Source organism: Pygoscelis adeliae, unplaced genomic scaffold, assembly GCF_000699105.1.
Source record: "Pygoscelis adeliae isolate BGI_AS28 unplaced genomic scaffold, ASM69910v1 Scaffold75, whole genome shotgun sequence".
NCBI classification, from domain to species: Eukaryota; Metazoa; Chordata; class Aves; order Sphenisciformes; family Spheniscidae; genus Pygoscelis; species Pygoscelis adeliae.
This window is the reverse complement of record NW_008824772.1, coordinates 1,003,622-1,014,599: the sequence shown is the minus strand read 5'-3', so window position 1 is coordinate 1,014,599 and position 10,978 is coordinate 1,003,622.

Here is a 10,978-nt window from a genome sequence, read left to right as displayed (position 1 = left end):
GGTTCCAGTTACAACCCCGAGTAAAGCTCAAGCAGCCTGACTTTCCTTATGGCCTTTTCTTTAGAAGCATGAACCAGGAATACAATTTCATAGATTTGCCCCAGGATGCAAAGGAGGAAAAAGCATTGAATGAAGCAAAAGGAACCCACATTGATTGAGGAAATAAAAAGAGCAGCAAAGGACAAAGGGAAGGCAGGAGCAGACTCCAGGCAAAGTAAACTGCTCTTTTTGTTTATCTGTTTTCTGTCCAAGCCTGCCCAGCATGAAAATCCCCCTTTTAAAAGGGGACAGAGCTGGAATTCACACCTGTAAGCTGGACCTGCTGCTCCTGGCATCGGGATGGCCACAAAGACCCAAGTCAGCTCAGATCAGTGTCAGTGCAATGGGTGCATAAAGGGAGCTGGGCCGTTCCCTTTACACTGGATTACTCCAGAAGAAAGCTGCATTTGTTTGAGGTGGTCTGAATAGGCTTTGGGGTTTTTTTCGGGAGGGTGCTTTTTTGTTTGGGTTTTGGTTTTTTGTGGGTTTGTTTTGTTTGGGGGTTTTTGTTGTTGTTGTTGTGTTTTGTTTGGTTTTTTTTTAATATCCACTTTGTATCTATTTCTATCCCCAAAAGGGAGAGGAGTTCTGTAAATCCACATTAAAGCTTCCCTGGGCAGCAGCGAGGAGGCTGTGCTGTCGGTGGGTTCAGCCTCCTTGCACGGGAGCACAACCCACCACGATGCTCCAGTAAACCGCCCGTCCCCAAGAACCAGCTTCAGCAGATTGCAGTGGATCAGCTGCTGACTGACTTGATCCCAAACTCCATCCACTGGTATCACACAAACACCACCCAATCCGTTCACTAGACACTATTTCTAACCTGGAGATGGTACTGTGTCCAAGATTCCAGACAAACTGCTGCTTTTCTAACACTTCACTGCCCATTTTGGGCTTCATCCTGGTCCCCATCTCAGCCTGGCAGTGCAAGTTCAGCCCCTGGCGCACAGCAAAAATATATGCAATTAGTACCACATGATAATTGCAAGAAAGAGAAAGCAGTAATGCCCATGGTGCTGCACTGCTCTCCTGTAACACCCCTGTCAGAGCCGACCCGACGAGAACAGGGGTCCACAATGGGGAACTGTCACCCCACATGGCACCCTGGCTCTGGGGAACGGGGTTTGAGCAGCTGGTGCATTTATAAAGTGTGCATCTGGGTGCCGATCCTGACCATTATCATAGCCAGGAACCCACGAGACCAGTGCTCCTCTCGCACAGCCATGCAGGCACCGTGCCGGCTGCCGATGCTCACGCTGGGTAGAGGCTTTTCCTGCCCATGCGCTCACCCACAGCGGGAAGAGGGCAGCAGGAGGCAGACGCTCCTAACACAGCTCAGTGGAAGATCCATGTCAAAGCACTCACCAAGGTGTTTTGATATCTTAGCACTGTACATCTTCATGGATTTTGGCTGTCGTGGGACTGTCAGGTACCCACAAGTCTGGTACCCCTCAAGGGCAAGTCATTGAGCATACGCCGCGCATCCACCCCCTCCCTCTGCAAAGGGGAGGGCTGGGCTCTTCCTTCGCTACCTCAACCTCCCACCCAAAGCCACGATGCATCTCAGGATGCATCATTTCCTCCTGACACTTTACAGCAAACAACTAGACTCCCCCAAATCACATTCAAAGTCACTGAGTAGAGTCGCTTCTCCTCCCAGTCCTAACAAACCACAACAGGAATTAACGACCAATAGATCGATGCTGTAATTTCTGCCCTTAGTTTGGGACAATTTGAAACCCAGCATCTTCCTCATTCTGTACATTTCTTTCACCAGGCAATTCTAATGAGGTCAAAATTATTTTCCTTCCTTTGCTCTAATCTCTTCAAAGAACAAAAAGAAGTATGAAAAGAAAACACAATATTTATTGTAAATCAGTGACTTCTGCATTAAAATGATCAAAGTGTGTTTGCTGCACACTTGAAGTTCAGATGCAAAGGGATTTCCAACTTAAATAAATAAAAGATTGTTTTTCTGTAATGCAAATTGAGAAGGAGCAATCCATGCAAAGCAGTCAGACATGCTCTGCAGAAGGACTGTCCCGCTCCTGTACCCCACATATTTTGCATGGCTGATGCTCTTAATCTTTTCAAAAGAAACACCATTCCACCAGGGCATGCTAATGTGTGCCAAGGGGGGGAAGTGGACTCTACTTGATGTATGATTACAATATGCAGCTTAATAATATAATTTCTCAGTTCAGATATTGATCCTTGGAAGTGAAGCAGTGTTGGGAATAGAGCAAAGCAGGGGGTGGAGAAATATCTGCCGCCTGTTTTCTCATCTAACAACTCCCCAGAGAGACAGAGCCTTACCCATCCCACATACCCAGGCATGACAAGAGATCAAAACTCGCTGGGGACATGCACTGTGCCTTTCAGGTAAGTTATACTATTATTAATGATCATAAAAGAAGCTATCAAGGTATTTTGCATTTCTTTCATCTGGCAAGCCTGCGAGCACGTTTATTAATTGAGGAAGCCTCATTTTTCTGCAAGGTAGATTTTAGTATTTCCTTTCTACATCCAGGAAACCAAGGGACAGGGACCACGCTGCTTGCTGAGCACAGCCCGGGCAGGGGCACAGCACAGCCTGGCCCCGAGCCCAGCACCATCATGGTGCAGCATCAGCCTCCTGCAACGGGGGAGTAAAGCAGCTGCCCTGCTCCCCCCAGATGGAGGGCGATACCCTGCAGTCTGCACCCAAAGCACATGCATGACAGCAGACTTGAAGCCAACCTGCTCAGGTGCCAGGCTGGTGTAAGCTAAGCAGCACTGCTGAAATTTGGAAAATACTCCATATTCCTGAAAAAACAGGTATCACTTGTCACGTGGCATTGCCTTCCTTCAGCCACCACCCTCTTTGCCCTGCTACCATGCTGCACAACATTAGCAGTCAATATATTGAGGTGCAGCACACCGGCACCGTTCTTTTTTCAAGGACAGACAGCTAAAGCTGGGAAACTTCTCATACGTGGCAGAGGCACTTTAGCAAACATGGTGCTTTCTCCCTTCATGCGTTTTCGGAACTTGTTCTGGTTAACCCCATGACCACCACAGCTACTACCACCTCGTGTGTCAGGAGCACTCATTCATCTCAAGGAGATGTATAGAACGTGAAGTCACCGGAAAAAATCCCCCCTGAAGATTAGGGACACGCTCACATCAATATGTCCAAAGGGCAGCAAGGAGATTAGCGTATCAAAGTGACTAATTAGGGTAGTGGGTTTTCTCTCAAACAAGACCAGCTCCAGTTCGAGGGATGCGAAAAGGAAGTTGAAGCGAAATACTTGTGGCAAACTCTTGGATCCTGTGAAAACCGGTACATATGTTTAACTGCATATAAGTGAGTACTCCTGTTAAGTGTGTGAAGCAAAACATGTGCTTAAGTGTTTGCAGAATTCAGGACTAAATCCAAAACTGATGGGTAATAGCAGGATCAAAATTTGAGGAGAATAAGTTCGCTTGCCCTCCACAGCTTTAAGCAAACCATTTCCCAAGATCCACTAAGAAAGAGCAAAGTTCAACCACAACATAGTCCAAGCTTACTTGTACAAGTCCAAACTTTGTCAAAACTACGCTAGGTTTTTACAGTTTTTTCACAAAACCAGGACAAGCCCAGCACAGCTCCAGGCCCTGGCCAAGGATCATGCTGCAGAGCTTGGATCCAGACCAAAACTTCTCCAAAGTTCAGGACTCTTCTGTCCTCCATGGTTTACAGCCTCCAGCTCCACAACACCCTTGCAGAGACCTTGCTCAACCCAAGGACAGTCTGAGACAGCCTCATGGTGTGTGCTCACCCTGCAGGTGACCACCACCACCAGGAGCTGAGCACAGACACTGAATTTTTAAGTCAGCTACAGCGTCATCTGCTGTATTCCAGCTGGCAGGAGCAGCGATGGACTCAGCTCAGCAGGATGCTGTTTGTTTAGCTGGAAGTCTAGAAGATGTCTTTTACTTATGCATCTGGGTGAATGACTATATTAACATTTAATTTTTTTCAAATAGAATAAAAATAGACACTCATATACAAATTAGACATTGCTCTATGTATATTGTGTACCCCATAATTAGCAGGTAATATTCACTCTTTAATTTAAAAAAATTATGTTAAATAGCAGGATTTTTGCTTAATTACAGGCTAATCCTATTTCCTCAGAATATGGGATATTTTCTTATCTCCCAAAATGGAAAAGGCACATTTGAATGGGAAGTACATTTGTGTGTTATCCTATGACATACAGATTTACGGAGGGATCTCGATTTTCTGTAGAGCTGTTTGCTGGAAAACAGCAAGGCAAGCTCTAAAGTATTACAGCCCAGGGGGCAAAGGAGGCACCTTGGTTTGGCCAGTCCTTGTTCGAGTCTCACGGGTCTGCCTTGCATCCCCCTTCAAGGCCTCCTACGTGACACTAACCATCAGCGAGCCTGGGGATGATGGCTCCTAAATTAGATGCTTTGACCATTATCTGAACAGCTGATGCACGGGCCCTCACGCTGCAAAATCTCAGTCCCTACCAGCAAGAAGGGGACAAAAGATTTCAGGGGAAGAAACGTGCTGAGGACCATGCACCGCTGCAGGAGCGGAGACGAGGTGAACAGCCCTCATCCCGGTGCTCACCGCAACCTTGCGTCGGGTACCCGAGGTTGGCATCCTCGGCACCGTGTCCAGGCACGGACAGGGAGGTCGGGCAGCCTAGTAGGCTTTTCATAGACACGTTCATGACATCTTATATCTGGCAGCAAAGCGTTGGCTGCATTTGAAGTCAGGCGCTGGGGCAGGATACGTAAGACATCCTACTTAACGTCTGTTATTTCTCTAAAGGCCCAAGGAATTGAAAATTATAACTTAACCTGACAAAATCTTTTGGCTGTAAGAGTTATCCTGCCAAATTATAGATAAGAGAAACCAAGGTCCAGAGAAGCGAGGCAGCAAAAACCTCGTGCTGGATCAGCGGCGGAGCTGAAAACAACACCCAGGCGAGGCGCCGGCTGCCAGCGCCTTCCTCTAACCACTGGACTCAGTGGCTTTTGTGTTTCTCCTTTCCATTATGCATACCCTTCCCTTTTCCCTTAATGATTTAGTGATGTTTGTTCCCTCACACTGCGCGCAGACCTTGCAGATCAAAATAGCCAGTCATCTAAAAAAAATTCTTTATCCTTTGTTCTTCAAAGAAACCAAATAATCTCAATCCTTTGAGAAAACTCAAAGGGTGAAGGCAAAGCATCAGGACTGACGAGAACAATAGTGGTGTATCCCCCGATGAACGAGCATCTCTAGTGCTGTGTGGTTATTAAAAAAAATCCTTGTAGTGAAAATTCTTGGGTCAATTACTTGTTGCCACAGGGAGATTTCCTAGGAGTTTTATTGTTATTATCACTGTTCAATGATTATATGTAGCAACACAAAGGTGAATTTTTATGCGAAGAGATGCAGTGTTTGGTAAATCTTAAACAACAGAAAGTAGAAGGGGGTGGAGTGATGGGGGATCAAAGTCCCTGCAATTCCTATAATGTTCTGGAGCCAATGCTAGCCATTTACTGCGGCCTTCAGTGGTCTGAAGTATTTTTCCTCACTTTGGAAGGTTAAACAGTGGGACAATAGCAACCGGACATATAACCACAACATTTCTGCAGCAAGCAGCATCCGTTTCGGCCAGCGCCAGTCTCGCTGCTCTGTCCCCCACTTCAAGAGAGTGGAGGCAAACCCTTCAGTTCCCAGGGGACAGAAAAAATCAAGTCACCGTTTTCCAAAGCACACACCATATTGCCGTTTTGAGAAGGACACAGATCTCTGGACTGAGGACGCCATTTCTAACCATCACTTGCCTCTGGCTTGGTTTTTGCCCATCACATTTCAGAGTACTTCACATTCTCAGCAGCAGCATTGACAGGAGAGGCTGTGGTCCACACCTCAGACCTCAGAGCCAGCTCCCGACCACCCTAGTTACACTCCAGTGGACAGGAAAACATGCGAAGTGAAGCTGGACAATGCTCCTACAGACCGATCCCCTCTCAGCAGAAAGTGCCTTTTGGATCCAAATACAAGTCACCTGTAATTCCCTTTTTAATATGGGTTTGCACACAGGGAGCACTTTCTCTGCAGAAACTTCCTCCAGGATGTGGCGGGGCAAACGCTGGTTTGCCTTCTCTTTCTGACTAAATACAAAAGGAAGTATCAGAAAGGGAAGAGGCTAAAGCATCTCCCCCACGCACTGTGGACTGGTGTCTTCCTTCGACAAAGTAAGGAGAACATTAACTCTATCTTTTTAAAAATGAAAAATAAAATACAATTTCTTTCTCCCTTTGACATGAATTAACACGTTTCCCAACCAGCTACAGCAAAATGCTCCGATTCGCACCTGGAATTTGCATTGAGAGCAAAGTTTTGAGTCGAAGCACTTACTCCCTCAGGCTCCTCTGACAACCCCACTGAAGGATTTGCAGGTACCAACTCCTCCAGCGTAAGGGACGGCCGGGCACCAGCCTGCTTGAACACATGGCCTCCGTCTGCACAAGTCCTTTGCCAGGGCAGGTGGCGGCTCCCCCAGCACCGCACCATCACACAGGGACTGCACGCACAGAGATAGGATGGACAATTTGCGAGGCGTTTACCCCATCCTATTTTCCGCATGGCAGGAGATTTGGATTTTGCTCTGTTCACGCTACCATGACGCAGGACTAACGCTTTTCCCAGTAACTTGATCCTAATCCCCCGCTGCTGCTCAGAACAAAATTTGCACATCTGAATCACGTCCCGGGGGACCCTGTGGGTGCCTAGAGTTACTCACAGAAGCAAAGGTACTTGCCATCGCAAGTCTGGCAGAAGCAGGGTCAGAAGAAGGAATGGCTCCCATTTAACTGGTTGCCTGAAAAGAATTAATCTGGTAAATACATGCTCTGAAAAAGATACATTTGGATGGGAGGGCTGATACGAAATGCCATCTGGGTATCAAATAGGAAGCTGAAATATGTCTATCAAGCCAGTAGTCTTTGATCATCAGGAGTCACTCATCATTTGCACATCACAGGAGGATGCTCAACTCCAGAAGGCACACAGCCAAAAAGGAAGAAGGATCAGCTGAGTATTTGTGTCTTAAGATGTGCAGCCATTAAATAAATACCAAAAAAATAACCTAGTCAGCCTCCCAGGGGCAGTGGCATCTTACGCTCAGACAATTTATACATGTTTTACGCAACTAATAACTCTACTGTTCACCAAAGAGTTAAGAGGTGTTTTTATTCCTAAGTCACAGAGTAATCTCACTTCTGATTCCTCTTACAAAACCATCCCGCAGGATCTCTCCTGCATTATTTACAGCCTCTCAAGAGCGCTCTATAGCTGAATGGCAGGACAGTGCCGCAGAGACACATTTTGTGTCTAGGGACCTTATTCTCACCATTCAGACCATGCTTCAGCAGCACGACCGCCTGTAGCTCATGGGACAGCAGCACGCTGGTGCCAGGCTGGCACCGCAGCACACAAACCGGCTAGGGGCTGCAGAGAAAAGCTTTCTTACACCTCCTCAGCCTCAGGAAAGCCAAGGAAGAGTGTAAGACACAGACTCGCTTTGCTTACATGATCAAAAGTGAGTGCCATGCGAGGGATTTTTAGACTGTGTGGTTAAAAACACCCTCAGACCAACATCTTTTAAGGTTAAATAAAGCAGCAGATGCCTCAGAGGAGAGAGAAGTCCTCTGCCCGCTCTCACACAGGTACCAGGACACAACGCACGCTCTGTACATGGCAGGGGCTAGGCTCTCCCTGCGCTCCCAGGGGTGCGAGCAGACGCCAGCCCGAACACAAACCACTCATGCTCTGCCGCAAGCCTTTGTGGCAAGCCCGTGCGCACCTCCACGCACACAGCTCACCTGCACGGCCGTACGGTTGCCTTTAGCCTGACATCAGACACCCGCTGGTCCTGTCATCCTTTGGCTTCATAGAGGATGCTCATCGGAGCAGTGACAGCAAAGGACTCGCTACCACCATTGCCACAGCTGAGCAGTCAGGTGGAAGGCCATGATATCGGGGTTCTCAGCCCCCCACATCCCAGGGAAGGAGCTGGGTAGTGCTGCAGCTGCTTTTACGAGCAGGCTCCCTGGGAAAGGCTGGGGCACGTGCTCCCAGCCCCGTCAAGGCAAAACAAGAGGCACCTGCGCTGCCTTCCCCTCCTCGCCTAACGTGCCCACCTGAGCTCCCTTCCCCTCTCGCCTCTCCTCTGGGAAGGGAAGGGCGTCCCTACCCACACCGTCCTCCTCACCCCCCACCGGGCATGAATCAGCTCCCAGCACCTCTTTGTTAAAAGCACACCCCTGGGAAATGTGCAGTACAAAACCCCACGCTCACTTGGCTCGTTGCAAGTTCAGTGTTCAGCCGAGCTTTGCCCAAAGCTTTTTGCTCAAGTTTGCAAACTCATTGAGCAAACCTGGTACCAATTTCAAGCTGGTTTGAACCCAATTTGAGCTGATTTATAGTTTGGCATTAGAAAACAACAACAACAACTGTTCTTTAAAATGGCAACTTTGACCATAATTTATGTGAGCCCAGATGGAACTTGGTGTTTTCAATTAAGTTTCAGCTGGATTTTGTAATTTTAGTTTTTTGTTCAGAGAGTTAGAGCAAAACACAGAAGAAGGAATGGAAAGCAGCAATTAATTCACATAAAACTTAATGGGAGGATAAGTACATAAATGTCTTGCAACACAGAGTGGTGTCCTTCCATGTGTGTCTAGCTACAAAAGAAAGACAACAGTGGAAGTGTTGCTTTGAGCTTGTCCCTGTACTGCTTGGACAGGATTTCATTCCACATGCCAGACCTGACTTTGGAGCCCCCTCGGATCAAGTGTGCCATACACAACACTGAGGTCCAAGCCGTTTTGACACTGTCTTGCAGCTACTTTCCTTGAGACCCCAGTATTTTAATAGCTAGGATTAGATCACAGTAAAAGCTGAACCTTTGACATTTCTTCCTAGCAAGTAACTCACAAATTGATGCTAATATTTGACTGTACTCAGTGGAGACCGAATCAATACTTACAAAATTCACTCCTCCGTGAGGTACCGAGGCCGGGTATTTTGTTTTTACAGGGGAATGTCTGGAACCTTTTAATCAATTAAAAATAAGTTGCAGTTGATCATTTGTTTGCGAGACAGAAAAGGCTTCAAAGATGCACAAGCGGATTAAACAGAAGCGTTCAGATGATTCACAAGCTGATACAGGCCACCAGTCAGGAAGCGTCTCAAATGACTTGCTCTTTTGTGCCCGCATCAAAGCACCACCGAATGACTGGCAGCCTCCCTTCTGGCTGGCCGCCTGGGGGGACCGAGGTGGCAGCAGTGTCACTTCAAGGAGCGAGGTGTGCATGGTTTGGGGAGAAAGAAGAGAATTTGCCTCCTTGCTCAACCGGGTGCATTGTATCTGCAGTTTATAGGAGAAGCTAATGCTAAAGTGTGTTTTATAGCCATACCCTTCTCCTCCCATTGTTTTTCTGCCCTGCTTGTTCTTTCTTTGTCTTCTCATCCCTGCTTTATCTTTTTTTTTCTTTTTTTGGCTGAGCAAGAGGAAGCCATGTGAATGTAAAAGTCTGCAGCTAGACCTCCGGTTCCCTCTTTGTCCTTGCCTTATAGCCAGGGCTCCTACGCCAAGAAATGCTATCCCAGAGGGCACGGTGGGGTGCCTGGCGCCGAGGCAGGGCGCAGCTGAGGGTCACCTTCAGGGAGCTGGATTTATGGCCCACTTGGAGACAATGGGAAGAACACCACTGGCACAACTGGGTTGTGGATGAAGCCTTGGGCTGACCGATTCGTGAAAATGTAAGTGAAAGGTTGGAGAAGGCAATTATCTTAGTTGTAAAAGTGCTGCTGGCAGTCCTGAATCCACGATTGCTCCCTTCTTCCTTCTTTCTACCCTTATTCTGAAGCTTCTGGGGGGAGAAGGAGCTTTCTGCAACCTCAGTCCTCCAAGCCTGGGCACAGATGAGCAATGGCAAAGGTGTGGGATAATTGCTAATTGCAGCTACTCGGGAGCGATGACAGCCTCGTCGACCCAAGCAGGCTGTGGTTCAGGGAGAGGGTCCTAAGCTGGCTGAGGGACACCTCCTGCTTCATTCGTCTTGAGTTTCTAGGATTTTGCGTTTCCCAAACTGGAGGAGGTCAAAATTTTGCTCAAAGGTGGCTGAGGAAAAGTTGGACCACAGGGTAAGAGGCAGAGACAGCTCACTGGAGGGGATTTGTGTGTCTCTGGGGCCTGATTCTGGAGGCGAAGGATTAAGCCCATTGATCTTTGCAAAAAGGCTGCAGGAGGTGAAGCCCGTCTGCATTAATTCAAGGCAGATACACAAGCAGCAGCCACATGTACCATGTGGCAGCAAGAACCTCCAGAGTTCACGGCAAAGGATGGCGATTTAATGGAGTATACTGTGAAATTAGCTAGGAAAACTCTACATAAAGGGAGGAGAGATATTGCATATACAGTGTGTGAGATCATTATATTACAGAGACCTTCAATGCCATCTCATAAGGAGACACTGAAAAAGACCTTACAAGAGACTAAAAAAATCCTGCACCTCTTAACATCCTGCACTTTTAACCAAAGGCTTAACTTGCACAGAGAGCAATGCTTTTCATATTTAAATCCTATCAGCATGATGGCAGGCCAGGAGGAAATATATCCAGGCTTTGGAGCCCAGCTATGAAGGGGGAACATATAAAAATGGGGTCAGCTGGGAAAAGAAGCTGACAGAAACCCCGGTGCAGCCACCAGTTCACTTTCTGGTTTTGAAAGGCAATAAGTTACTCTGTTCTACCAAGTCTCCTTCATCCTAACGCGGATCTGGTGCACCAGCTGCTCTGTGAAAGAGCAGGGGCTGCTCCTCCACCTGCCATTAGCAGGGGAGACTTATGCCCCAGACCCCTGTGCTTTATGGCAGTTTGTAACAG